The sequence below is a fragment of the Callithrix jacchus genome, chromosome 4 (assembly GCF_049354715.1).
Source record: "Callithrix jacchus isolate 240 chromosome 4, calJac240_pri, whole genome shotgun sequence".
Lineage (NCBI taxonomy): Eukaryota > Metazoa > Chordata > Mammalia > Primates > Cebidae > Callithrix > Callithrix jacchus.
The window spans coordinates 26,261,154-26,274,989 of NC_133505.1; positions in this window are offsets into that span (position 1 = coordinate 26,261,154).

Sequence of the window (13,836 nt, forward strand, 5' to 3'; positions counted from 1 at the left end):
AAGGTATTGTTTCTGGGTGTGTCTGTGAGGGTGTTGCCAGAGGAGACTGACATTTGAGTCAGTGGACTGAGAGAGGAAGACCCGCCCTCAGTGTGGGTGGGCACTGTCAAATCAGTTGCCAGCGTGGCTAGAACAAAACAGATGAAAGAAGGTGGCATAAGCTGGCTTTCATCTTTCTCCTGTACCAGATGCTTTCTTCCGATCCTCCTGCCCTTGGACATCAGACTCCAGGTTCTTCAGCCTTTGGACTGGGACTTACAGTAGTGGTTTACCAGGGGCTCCTGGGCCTTTGGCCACAAACCGAAGGCTGCACTGTCAGCTTCCCTGCTTTTGAGGCTTTTGAGGCTTTTTTTGAGCCGCTACTGGCTGCTTTCTTCCCCACCTTGCTGATGGCCTATTGTGGGATTTCATCTTATGATCATGTGACCAATTCTCCCTTTCATATATACATGTATCCTATTAGTTCTCTTCTTCTGGAGAACCTTGACTAATACAGGCTATTTATGGCCTTTGTTCATTTCTTTGTTGGTGCTATTCATATTTTGCTTATTGATTTAGAAAGCAATATATTTTGTATTTTATTACTGTTATATCTTATAGCTATTTTAAAGCTATTAATCCATGACTTATTACATATGTTGTAAATATTTTCTTTATTTTATCATTTGCTTTTTAAAATTTTTTATGGTTCTTTAGTTGAACCTAATTGGTTAACTGAAGTAGGCAAAGGTTTTCTGCCCAGGGCAGGATAGTCAATGTTTTAGGCTTTACGGGTCATACGGTCTCTGCTATAACCACTCAACTCTGTTGTAGCCACAGATACTTCATTAATAAATGAACATGGCTGTGTTCCAACAAAACTTTATTTACAAAAGCAGGTGACAGGTAGCTGGATTTGGCCTACAGGCTGTGGTTTGCTAATCCCCAATCTAAACAACTGTTTAATTTCCCCCCTGAGGTTCTGATGGTTAACCCTTCTAACTTGAGCAGTATCTCATCCTAATTCAGATCTGTTCCTTGAGGAAGCCCACAGTGAATGGGATACACAGCCTGCAATCCCTGAAGTGATGTGTCTACATTCAGGGCACATGATCTTTAAATTGCTTTTCTCCATAATTTTGAATCATAATACTTAAAAAGCTCCCCCCTCCACACCCCTAATAATAGTAGTAGCGGCAATTGACATTTATACAGTGCTCAGTATGTGCCAGGCCTTGTTCTAAGGGTTTTCCATGTACTAACCTATTAATCCTCCTGTTGGTAGAAAGAGGCAAACTCTCTAAAAATATTTTAAGAGATTTATTCTGAGCCAAACAACATGAGAGACCATAGCCCATGACACAGCTCTCAGAAGGTCCTGAGAGCATGTGCCCAAGGTGGTCATGGCACAGCTTACTTAAAAAATATATAAATATTTTGGGGGGGCATGAGATATAAATTAAATATTTAATTAAATAAATTAAAAATTTAAGAAATGCATTGGTTTGTTTCCAAAAGGCAGGACAGCTCAAAGCAGGGGCTTCCAGGCTGTAGGTAAATTTAAGCATTCTCTGGTTGACAATTCATTGAACTTATCTGAAGACCTGGGATCAATAGAAAGGAAATGTTTAGGTTAAGATAAAGGATTGTGGAAACCAAGTTTTATTGTGCAGAGGAAACTCTCAGATAGCAGACTTGAGAGCCGGTTGTATAATGTTTCTTATCGGACCTAAAAGGGTGCCTGGCTCTTAGTTGATTATCTCCTGGATCTGGAAAGGAAGGAAGGAGAACATGGGGGAAAGGGGATTCTCTATAGAATGTGGAGTTTTCCCACAGGAGACTTTGCAGGGCAATTTCAAGATATGGCAGAGAATCATGTTTTAGGATAAAATATTTTATTTTATTTCTCATTATGCCAGAGTCAGATTGGAAAGTAAGTCATGATTACAGGGTTAACTAAAACCCATCTGATGAGAATTTATGGTTTGTAGAATATGACTCCCCAGACCCCTTAAGTAGGAATTTGGGCAAGATCAAGAATCAGAGCTTAGTCCTCACTTCTTAAAATCTTTGTTAGGTAAGTACTATAACTAGCACTATTTTTCAGATGAGGAAACTGAGGCACAGCAAAGTTAAGTCAGTAAATATCAGAGCCAGGAGTTAAACCCAGACAGTCCTAGCTGGCTTCAGAATCCATGCTTGTAATAGCTATGGTTCAGTTATAGAATATTTAGAAATCACAAGAAAACATGAAAATCAATAACCACTATCAATTACAGGTTATATATTGCTTATTGATTTGAAGAGGATGCACGGCTTCATTCTAAAGCATATCAAGAATCCCAGCTGCTTGGGAGACTGGGGCAGGAGAGTCACTTGGACTTGGGAGGCGGAGGTTGCAGTGAGCTAAGATCATGCCACTGCACTCCAGCCTGGGTGACGGAGCCAGACTCCATCTCAAAAATAAATAAATAAGTAAAATTTAAAAATAAAGCATATCAAGTTTTTCTTTCTATTGGACCTTCCCACGGCTTTTGGTGGCAAAAGCCCTTGCAAAACAGCTTTCTTCCAGTATTGGAACTCTTTTAGCAAGTATGGTCCTCCAGCCACTTCCAAATAAGGGCATTATATTACTTTCTTCGAATGACCCATCATCTCTTTGAGAAGCAAGTATTCTTTAAATTCTTTTTTTTGTTTGTTTGTTTGTTTTTTAAGATGGAGTTTCACTCTTGTTGCTCAGCCTGGAGTGCAATGGCTGGATCTCCACTCACCTCAACCTCCGCCACCCCAGTTCAAGCGATTCTCTTGCCTCAGCCTCCAGAGTATCTGGGATTACAGGCATGCGCCACCACGCCCGATAGGCAAATTTAAAAGGAACATACAATCCTTCCATCTACTTAGATAACTTGCTGTTGGAAAGTCAGTGCTTTCTGTGTTAGTTCTTCCTACCAGAAGGAAGTGAATTCCCTTTCTTTTAACCTGGGCAGTTTGCTCTGTGAAGTTGTCACCGAAGTCTTTCCTAATATCGGTCCCTTGGAAGTCATCAGTAATTCTGACGCAGACTGCTTTAGCAAGAAAGCTTTCAATAAGCAGCAGAGGCTTATCAGTTCGTAATTTTTTATAACATATGTAAAATGGACATCACAGTTTGAAACATGGAAGAAAGAGGTTTAGCCCAGCCCAGACACGAGCTTGCAATCTGGAGAGGAGAGGCGTGCTTTGCGAGACACTGTGCGCTCATGGTGGACATGCTAGTGCAGGCTGATGCCCTGGGGACATTTGGTGACAGTTTTAAGGTGTGTCCCAAGACCTTCATTACAACTGTCTTTTCCATATTACCCCTACCATTGCTAAATGTGACTCCACTCCAATCTGTGAATGAGCTGGGCCTATACCTAAGGCACTGACCAAGTTGCTTAGAATAAACCCTCATGCAATTGAAACTGGATGTTAGGGCTATCCTGATAAATGATTGCAAAAGGAGCTTTTGATAAGGAAAATATTAGGCCAGTTGCGGTGAATCACACCAGCACTTTGGGAGGCTGAGGTGGGCAGATCACCTGAGATCAGGAGTTCCAGACCAGCCTAGCCAACATGGTGAAACCCCCATCTTTATTAAAAATACAAAAATTAGCTGGGCATGGTGGCTGGTGCCTGTAATCCCAGCTACTTAGGAGGTTGAGACAGGAGAATCACTTAAACCCTGGAGGTGGAGGTTGCAGTGAGTCAAGATCGTGCCAGGGCACTTCAGCCTGTACAACAAAGAACGAAACTCCATCTCAAAAAAAAAAGTCTGAGTTGTGTCACGAGTGGAGGTTATGCCCCCTGTTGTCAGCCAAAGCCTTTGACAATGAAGACAGACAAGGAGGGGCCACTAAGGGGCAGCCAGGCAGCTTGCTGAGAATGAAGCTGTCATTCTTTGGCTGACAAAATGTAATTTGCTAACTATCCTGCCAAATAGGTGTGCTGACTATTCTATTATCTCTAGTCCCACCTTTCTGGATTTAAGAGCCTCAGAGGTTAGTTTATAGTTTACACTTCAGTGAGATTTCAGGTCAATTCCAACATGTGGGGAAATCCAATAAGAAGGGATACCAAAATTTATGTGTTTATTTAAAGCTTGCTGTGAAACAATTACATGAATCTCACTTATAATCATCTATTACAGTTTGTAAGTGACTATCCACAGCAGATTTTGTTTGAGACAGGAAAATAAATTACGTTCTCAGCATCTTGTAGAATGTCTGACAGTTCAAGATGAGAAGCTGTGAAAGCCCCTCATGAAAGTATGAAACCAGGGGCTGCATTGATTGCAGCTGTCGTGTGTGTGTGTGTGTGTGTGTGTGTGTGTGTGTGTGTGTGTGTTTTCTCTATTTCAGTGAAAGGAGAGCATAGTTAAGGAGCAGGTTGCTGCAATCAGTCAACCAACTATCTAGTGATGTCTTCTCAATTCAAGGCAGTCTGCCAGCTAGCCAGGAGCTGCACAGAAGCCTGAGGCAGCACCCTTTCAGGAAACTCAATACCCATCTGAAAATAACAGTAACACCACAAGACAGAACATGCTGATGTTCAAAGGTAGATGAAACAATAGGCATTGTCAGAGAAAGACAAGTACCTGCTGGGTGACCCAGGAAGACCTCTTAGAGAGGATGGAATTTGACATGGGTTCTGAGAATGGGTGGTATTTGAGAGGCAAGGACAGGGGACGTTCAGGAGGGGAAACCACCTGAGCAGAGGCACAGAGCAACAGTGCCTGAGGTATGTTGGAGAAGAGCACTGGCTCTCACTGGGAGAAGAGGACTGGGATGAGGACATGAGGGCTAAGGCCAGAGAGGAGGTAGAGTGGGGAAAGTTTGGAATGTTGCCCTTTCTCTGTATAAGAAATAGTCTTCTTACAGGTACTGATCTAGAATACCTATTAGAATGCCTTTACCCTGAGAGATGCTCAGGGGAACTTCAGAAGCCTCATGCCCTCCTCCAGGTTCTCAGAGACCCCTGGGAACCCCACAGCCTTGTATACTAATTGGTTCCCTTGTGCCCTCCATGAAAGAATGAGGAATTAACACACCATTCACCCCAACATGGGTAGATGTTATGCAGAAATTCCACCTTCTAATCTCTCCTCTTTATCATTATATTTTAGATGAAAACACTGAGAAGCCAGGAACAACATCAGAAAGTCTCTCCCGCGCCACATAAATAGCAAACTAAACAGGACATCAAAAGGATTGTGCCAGCACCTCATTCATGTGTTTGATTGAGCTCCTGTTATTTTGCCAGGCAAAGGGCTAGGCCTTGAAGATACAGCAATGAAACAGATTTAGTATCTGTCTTGTTCAATGGTTTGTAAGTTTCATGAGGGAAGATCCAAAGCCTCATGCAACTTGCAAACCATTGAACAGGACAGATATTAAACAAATTAACGTGTAGATAAAAGTTGGAAAGAAATATGGAGGGTAAGTTTTGGGAGCTATCAGAGACTACAACAGGGAAATCCAGGAAATGCCTATTGGAGGAGGTGACATTGAGGCTGACATTTGAAGGGTCAGTGAGCAGTAGCCCAGCTAAGAGAGTAGGAAGAAAATCATTTGCTTCTTCACTCATTCCTCACTCTTTATGCCTAGATCCCTTCTTTAGTTATCCTGATGATCTTAGAGGCTGCAATGACTGTGGGGCTCTAATCCCCTGAAGGCTGAGACAGTCTATACAGCCTGAAGCGAGTCTGTAATTTGTTTTTTCTCTTCACAATACATAGGTACCTCCCACATCCCAAGATGTAGCTACACTGGCAGGCCTTGGGTATTTGCAGGTGCTGCAATGGATCTTCCCACAGTTTGCTTTACAGTTAATCTGGGACAGTGCTTGCTTGAATCCACCCACAGGCTGTCCAATCCTTGTCCTCAGACCTCATCATCTTTCACATGTATGTCACCTCCTTTCTGAAATTCTGCCCTTCTTTGACTCTGTGACACTGTACTTTCTCTGTTCAAATTCTCTGGCAACTTCTTCTCCATCCGCTGTTTTTCATGCTATCGGTTGAGATCAGCTTTGGCTAGAAGCAGGGGCCCACAATACAGAGGCTTACATAAGATAGAAGTCCATCTCTCCCTCATGTAGAAGCCTGGAAACTGGCAATCCAGGGTGGGTAGAGTGGACTCCCAAAATCATCTAGAGGCCTGGCCCTGTGCCATCCTCCACTGCTCCATGTTAAAGTGGAACACTCATCCTCCTGGACCAAGAAGACTGCTAGAACTCCAGCCCTTTACATCAGGGTTTTAGAAAGCAGGATAAAATTTGGGACAAATAAAAAGGGAACAAAAGACGCCAAATGTCTATTAGGACCGGTTCCTGAAAGTGATGACATGACACTCACTCTTTTTAAAAAATATACGTATTTTAATTGATATATCATAATTGTATGTTCTTAAATCTCTTGACCAAAACTTAGTCCCATGGTCACATCTAGTGATAAAGGAAGCTGGAATATATAACTTTTATTTCAGATAATGCTGTGCTCAACTAAAAATGTGGGTTCCATCAGGGAAAAAGGTGAGGGTGAATAATAATGAATAACCATCTTGATGGGTATGTCTAGTGACTTGGTCGTGGTAAGGGCATCCAGGCGTATGTATATATCCAAACTCATCAAGATACGTGTAGCAAATGTGTGCAATTTTTATATATCAGTAATACCTCAATAAAGCTTAAAAGAAACAAATGTGAAAGCACTGATCTCTGCTACACACCGATGGATGTGGGTGTCGTCGAGGATTTTGCACCTGTATAGTCCCAAACTTGCCAATCTCATCCAACTAAGACTATGTGCAGACAACATCCACATCACATTTCTCACTTCTTTTTTTGTTTTGTTTTGTTTTGTTTTTTTGAGACGGAGTCTCATTCTGTTGCCCAGGCTGGCGTGCCGTGGCGCAACTTCAGCTCACTGCAACCTCTTCCTTCTCCTGCTTCAGCTTCCCTAGTAGGTGGAATTACACACTCTGTTGCTCAGGCTTGAGTGCAGTGGCATGATCTTGGCTTACTGCAACCTCCTTCTCGTGAGGTTCAAGCAATTCTCCTGCCTTAGCCTCCTGAGTAGCTGGGATTACAGGTGCTCACCACCATGCCCAGCTAATTTTTGTATTTTTAGTAGAGTTAGGGTTTCCCCATGTTGGCGAAGCTGGTCTTGAACTCCTGACTTTTAGTGATCCTCCCACCTTAGCCTCCCAAAGTGCTAGGATTATGGGCATGAGACACCACACCTGGCCCTCATTTCTCACTTTTTGACTTTCTCTTAAGCTCAACCACTGCATTCCAACTATCTGCAGTATACATCCACCTGCTTCTCTATGTATCTCAAACTCAACACCTCCAAAATGTCAATCATTCACTTCCTTCCCACATCCTGCCTTTATGCTTCTGTGTTTTTATGCTGCCGTAAAGTAATCACAGACTTCCTCCACTCAACACATACTAGTAAGCTCCTACTGCGTGACAGACTCCACTCCAAGTGCTTGATAGAGGTTTTGGAATGAAATAGACACACACGCATCGAGTCCCCACCTGAGGAGCTGGCATTCTAACCTCCCCCTGTTTTGCCTCAGTCTTCTTCATACGCTTCATTCAAGGCAAACTGAGTAATCTGCTTTGTCCATGCAGGACCTGTCCTTTGCTTGTGTTCTTACTTTTTCCAGAATGTTCTTTTGTTGATTTCTTTCCACCAGTGGCTCTCAACCAGGGTGACTTTGCCTGGAAACATTTTTGGTTGACACAGCTGGATGGAGTCCTATTGATATGCTGCGGGTAGAAGCCAGGGATGCAGCCCCTCAGTGAGGAAAAAAAAAGATCTGGTCCTAAGTAGTCAGTAGTGCTGAGATTGAGAAACCCCGTACTAGAGTCAACTCATACATATCCTTCAATGCCAGCTCTCATGTCACTTTCATAAAATGCCCATGATGTTTTCTCCCATTTCTGTGTGCTCAAAGCTATCTATGCCTCTGCTAAAATCCCAGCTCCCCTGTGTGTACCTCTGTGATGACATGCATCGCTTTTCACAGGCTATAAAAGTCAACAAGGCTGAATTTATGCCTGATTCATCTGAGTTCTCGGAGGCTAGCACAGAGCTTAGCCTACAGCAAAAAGGCACTCAAATACGTGTTCTATGCACGAGTGGGGAATACACAAGTATCTGTCTCTTCTCCCATACTGCATTTCCTAGGCATTAGACTGACGATTCTCACTTCAGAAGGGAAACTGCCAGGCTCGTTCAGCCACATCTGGAAGAGATTCAACTGGCATCAAGCCACAAGAAAGACTCTGAATATACCAGTCTGAAAGGGAAAGGGCCAGCGGAAAAAGAGACTAAACAAACATGGCAGGATATATGACTCTGTGCACCCTCAGAGGTTCCCTGCAAAAGTAATTGAACACAGGAAGAACCTTTGCTTAGATGGGATCTTGACCAGTTTTGCAAGTGGATTAGGGAAATGGGTAACCTCAGCTGCCCATGGAATTCTCACAAAGCAGAAACCAGGAGCCACGTGCAGCTAGCTATACCCAGAGCCATCTCCCAGCCAAAGAGCTCTGTACTGTTTCTGGGCCACTCCCAGTGACAGCCTGATCACAGACATTGCTGTGGCTGAGTTTAGGATGGTGTGTCAACTATCACTTATTCACTGAACTTTTTTTGGCCAAGTTCTTGAGTTGTCTGTGAGGCTGGAATGTCCTGGCAAGCCTGGGAAACTGCAGAATCTAAACAAACTGGCTCAGTTATCTCAGGTTCCTGTTGAATCTAAACGTGCCAGCTTTAGCCTTCTCATCTAGCTGCTCAAAGCCAGGAGGGCTGCTAGGCACGATTGTTAATCTTCCTGGCAGCTGAAATGGCAATAAGGTCTGTGGGGTCCCAGCTCTGAATCTCTGAAAGCAGGCACAAGGGAGCTTTGGGGCTTTGCAAAAAGAGTGATTGAAGTCAGATGGAGGAGAAGAAAATGGCTCAAAGCGGCAGTCAAAGTGCAAAGCCACAGAGTTCGGTGAGCACTTTACTGCTAGATCTGTTCCACGGGGGAGTATCTGTCACTCACCGAACTTAATGCAGAACAGACTGAACAATTAAGAAAACAGCATAACCAACCAGCCTAGTTAGGTCTCTTACCATCATCTAATTCTCTGCTTCCACGTGCACCTAATTCTCTGTTTCTATCTTCACGCGCCATGGTGGGGTTGGATGCTAAGAGAGGGTAGGGCAGAAAGAAGGCTGCTAAAATGATTTTTTTCCCCTTACTCAGGATTTTGGAGGCTTAAGCAGGAAGCAGCTAGAGGATGTGCTTTCCAGGAAGGGAACGGTGGTAGGGGCCTGGACCGTGTGGTTGCCTGTCTGCTTTAAGTTTCAGCCATGGGATGAGACTCCAGCTTTATGTCTTAAATCAGCCTATTGAACAGAAATACAGTACCAGCCACAAATGCAAACCATGTATGTAATTTTAAATTTTCTCATAGCCACATTAAAAAAAGATAAAAAGAAGTGAATGTAATTAATTTTTTTAAATCTTTCATTTAACCCAAAAATCAAGAATATTGTCATTTCAACATATAATCAATATGAAGAATATTATTAATAAGACAAGTTATAAAATATTATACAAAGTCTTTATAATTCATTGTGTATTTCACACTTACAGAATGTGTCAGTTTGAACTGTCAGTTTGAACTTGCCACATTTCAAGGGCTTAATACCCTTGTTTGAAATGCTCACCTGCAGTGCAAACCCAAAATAATGCAGTCCTTTTACAAGGTACCAATTGGTGCCCAGGCACTAACATATCAAGTATACAACATGGAGCTAAAATAGCACCTGAAATATAGTGACATGGGGATTTTTTTTTTTAATTTACTAGAATCCTCTCAAGGGAAACATGTATCATATGTAGTTGGGAGAAATCCTTTGAAAAGTTTGCCATGGCCAAAATGAGGGTAGGAGCTGGAGGTGAAGAAACTCCCATGAAGAACTCCTAGGGTCAAAGTTTGATGGCTGAACTTGGATCTCTCAGAGATTTCACCATTTTTAAGCATTCCTTTGCTAGGGTAGAGACAAAAAGCAATGGTGACTCATTTTATTATTGGAAAAATTGTAACAAAGAGGGCCTTAGAGAAATTGTGAACCATCCACATGAAAGAATATTTTGCCATGATTAAAATACTATTTAGAGACATGGGGATCTACCTAAGATAGAGCAGCAAGTGCAGAAGTAAAGCAGGACTGAGTGCGATTACTCATATAAGCTGAACCATATTTAATAAGTGCAAAAGAAATATGCCAAAATATTGCCATTGTTTTTACTAGGAAGTAGCATCATGGGTGATTTTTCTAGACTTTTCAATGTTTTTCTAATGAACACATATTACTTTGAGGACTAGGAGAGAGGGGTAAAACAAAACCCAGTGACTCACTTGCCAGAATTTCCCGTTCTGTAACTACTTAATTATATACGTGTATTTACAATGCATGTGTCTCTGTAGGTATGCGACTGTGTGTGCACATGTGTGTACATGGATGGATGTGTATCTTCCTGAGTTGTCTCCTGAGCCTGATCTCAAACAATGCATCAGAGATCTAGGAAAAGGCAGCCTTCTTCCACTCTAACATAATTATTTTTTTCTATTTTTTTAATTTGGCTAGAACATCATTTCTGGAGCCATTCTGTTCTCATTTCTAATCCCCACAGCCCCAATTGCTTTTTGAGAGATAATATCTCTCATGAACATTTCCAGCTAGATATAGAATGATTTCTCCTCTTCACTTTATGTGTAAATAAGACAATAAATCATTTCTGATCTCCGGGTTCCCTCTCCTAAATTTCAATCCAGAAGCAAAGAACCTGAGGTGATTATGCAGCCAAAAAATCAAGCCTCATCACTTTCATGACATCTAATAACACCGGCCTGAGTGCACAGATCATTTTACGTGGTCTATTTTATATTATAGGGTTAAAATGGAGAAAGAAGACTGATAATAAACAGGAAGTAGAAAATTTAAACTACTAAGAAAAAATATCCAACTAATGATAAGAAATGGTAATCATTAAATACTTTAAGACTGCAACATATTCAGCTAAGACATATAAGCTAAGAAGATAAAAGTTTATAGAAGAAAATAATATATTATGAGTAATTCTTTTTCCAGCAGTATGGTAGGTTAGATTCCCTGACAAATCCACCTACATAAAATAACTGAAATACTGAAAAATACATGTTTTTAAATATATTTTGCACATTAAGTTGTGTTCCATCTCCAAAGTGAAGGAAGACACAGAACTCTAGAAGTACCAAAGCAAGCATCTATCATGGAGATTTTTGCCAAAATCCAGAATCCTTGAGTTTCTGTTTTTAAAATTTACTTTGAAAAAGTAATTTTATAGCACACTGATAAGGTGGGAAGAAAAAAAGAAAAAAAAAGTAATTTTAAACAGGTGGCAGAAAGTAAAGCCCAAAACATACTCAGGTGAGGAATAAAAGTGAGATTCCCCTGAAAAGCTGAGACTCCAAAGAACTTTACCCACAGTGAAGCCCCACTGAGCAGAAGGGAATAGCAAGGAAATTGACTATCTTAACCCTAGTGTTGGAAGCAGTAAATTACAAGAATCCCCTGATAATTCATAACTATAAGTTGGGCTTCATGTCGATTTGAGTTTCTGTTATCTGTGTAGTCCGAAAACCCTAAAAAGAAAGTTAATTTAAGGTGGACATTGATTGATGGGTAGTGTTTCAAAGTGACTGGCAGGAACTACTCAACTTTAACCTAGACCTCAAATAATCTGTATAGATAAATTTCTAGTAAAAATGAGTAGTTCATGATCAAAATAACAAAATACGGCACTTTCTAGTGCCTTTAAATAATGGATTAGTTATCTATAGAAACCCTCCTGATAAAAAAATAAAAATAAAGCTTCTGATGTTAAAAAACAAACAGCATTAGAAGGTAGGAGACTTCTGCTTCTGGGGAGATGAAGTAGGCATACTTTTTCTCTATTCTTCCAATTAAGTGCAACTTAAAACCTTGGTAATTATACATAAAGCATTCTCAGATTTAAAGAAAAAAAAAGAGAGAGAATCTATCACTAATGCACCTACCCTAAAAGAACGACTAAATAAAGATCTCTAAACAGAAAGGCAACAATAAAAGACGGAAGCTTAGAACCCGACCCAGGTGAAAACTAACATTGTAAACCAAAATATGGGTAAATACAATAGGCCCACCTTTTCCTCTTGAGTGTCCTAAATTATGTTTGATGGCTGAAGCAAAAAATTATAACACTGATATTACTCTAAAACTATTTGCAAAAACACAAAATATTTGGCAGGAACACACAAAATTATCAAGATTTGTAAAATTCATATCTTGAAATAGAGTTAACAAACATTAAAAATATTAGAAGGTCCTACTTTCTAATTAAATTCTAGAATAAGACAATAGTGAATAGTACATATTCTATGGATAACAGCTGAGAATTTTTCAGAATTATTGAAATACATCAATATGCAGGTGTAGGAAGACCAATAAATGTACCCAAAATCAATACCCAGACTTATTATGGTAAAATTTCAGAATATTAGATAGAAAGAGACCTTAAAAGGAAGCCAAAGAGATCATCAACAAATGATATCAATTAGACTGATTGCTAGTATCTTGTAGCAACCATGGATATGAGAAGATAATAGAAAAAATACCCCAATAAGCTGAAAGAAAATAATTTTATATCTAGAATTATATAACCATAAAAAGTAACTTCCAACGAAAAGGACTGAAAACCCCACAAAAACCAACAGAGACAAAAGTAAAAATGTATCACCAAAACATTCACAGTAAATTAAAATCTGAAGTATATATTTCAGGTAGAATAAGGTGACCACAGACCTTCTGTCTGAGATGCAAGAAGAAATGGTGAGCAATGTAAGTAAATTCAAAGAAGCATGGCCTCTATTATAATTATAACATAATAATTATAGTAAATGGGAAAATAGTCTAGAAGTAAAATACTGTAGAATTGCAGTATGTAAGTTTGGATGGGGGTGATTAAAGTTAATGTACTTCAAATCCTCATATTGTTGAAAAAGGGGGTAAATAATGTTGAAATGCAAATATTTGAAAGTCAAATATGGAAAACAATAAATCAAATAAATAATATTAATGAAAAATAATCTGCACTACACATGACAAACTCACAGTATCATACTCAATGGTGAAAAGTTGAAGGCTTTTCCTCTAAGATCAGAAATAAGACAAGATGCCCACTTTCAACACTGTACTGGAAGTTCTAGTCCAGGAATTATTCAAGAAAAAGAGATTAAAGACATCCAAATCAGCAAGAAAGAAGTTAAATCATCACCATTTTCAGATGATATGCTCCTATATGTAGAAAACCCTAAAGTTTCCACTAAAAAAAAAACCATCAGAACTAATAAACAAATTCAGTAAAGTTACAGAATAAAAAGTCAACATACAAAAACTAGTTGCATTTCTTTACAACGATAACAATGCATCCTACAGAGAAATCAAGAAAACACTCCTATTTATAATAGCATCAAAGAATACTCAGGAATACATTTAGCCAAAGAGGTGAAGAAGTCTGTATACAGAAAATAAAATAATGAAAGAAATTGAAAAAGGCATAAATAAATGGAAGAATATCATATGTTCAGGGATTATAAAAATTAATAACACGGTCGGGGGAAGATGGCACTGTAGGAGCCACTCAGAATTTCAGCTACCAGTGAAAACCCAGAGGGTGAGTGGATGCCGCATTTCCAGACAGATTTTTATTGCCCACAGACCAGGAGATTCCCAGGTGGAGGAGCCCCATGGGT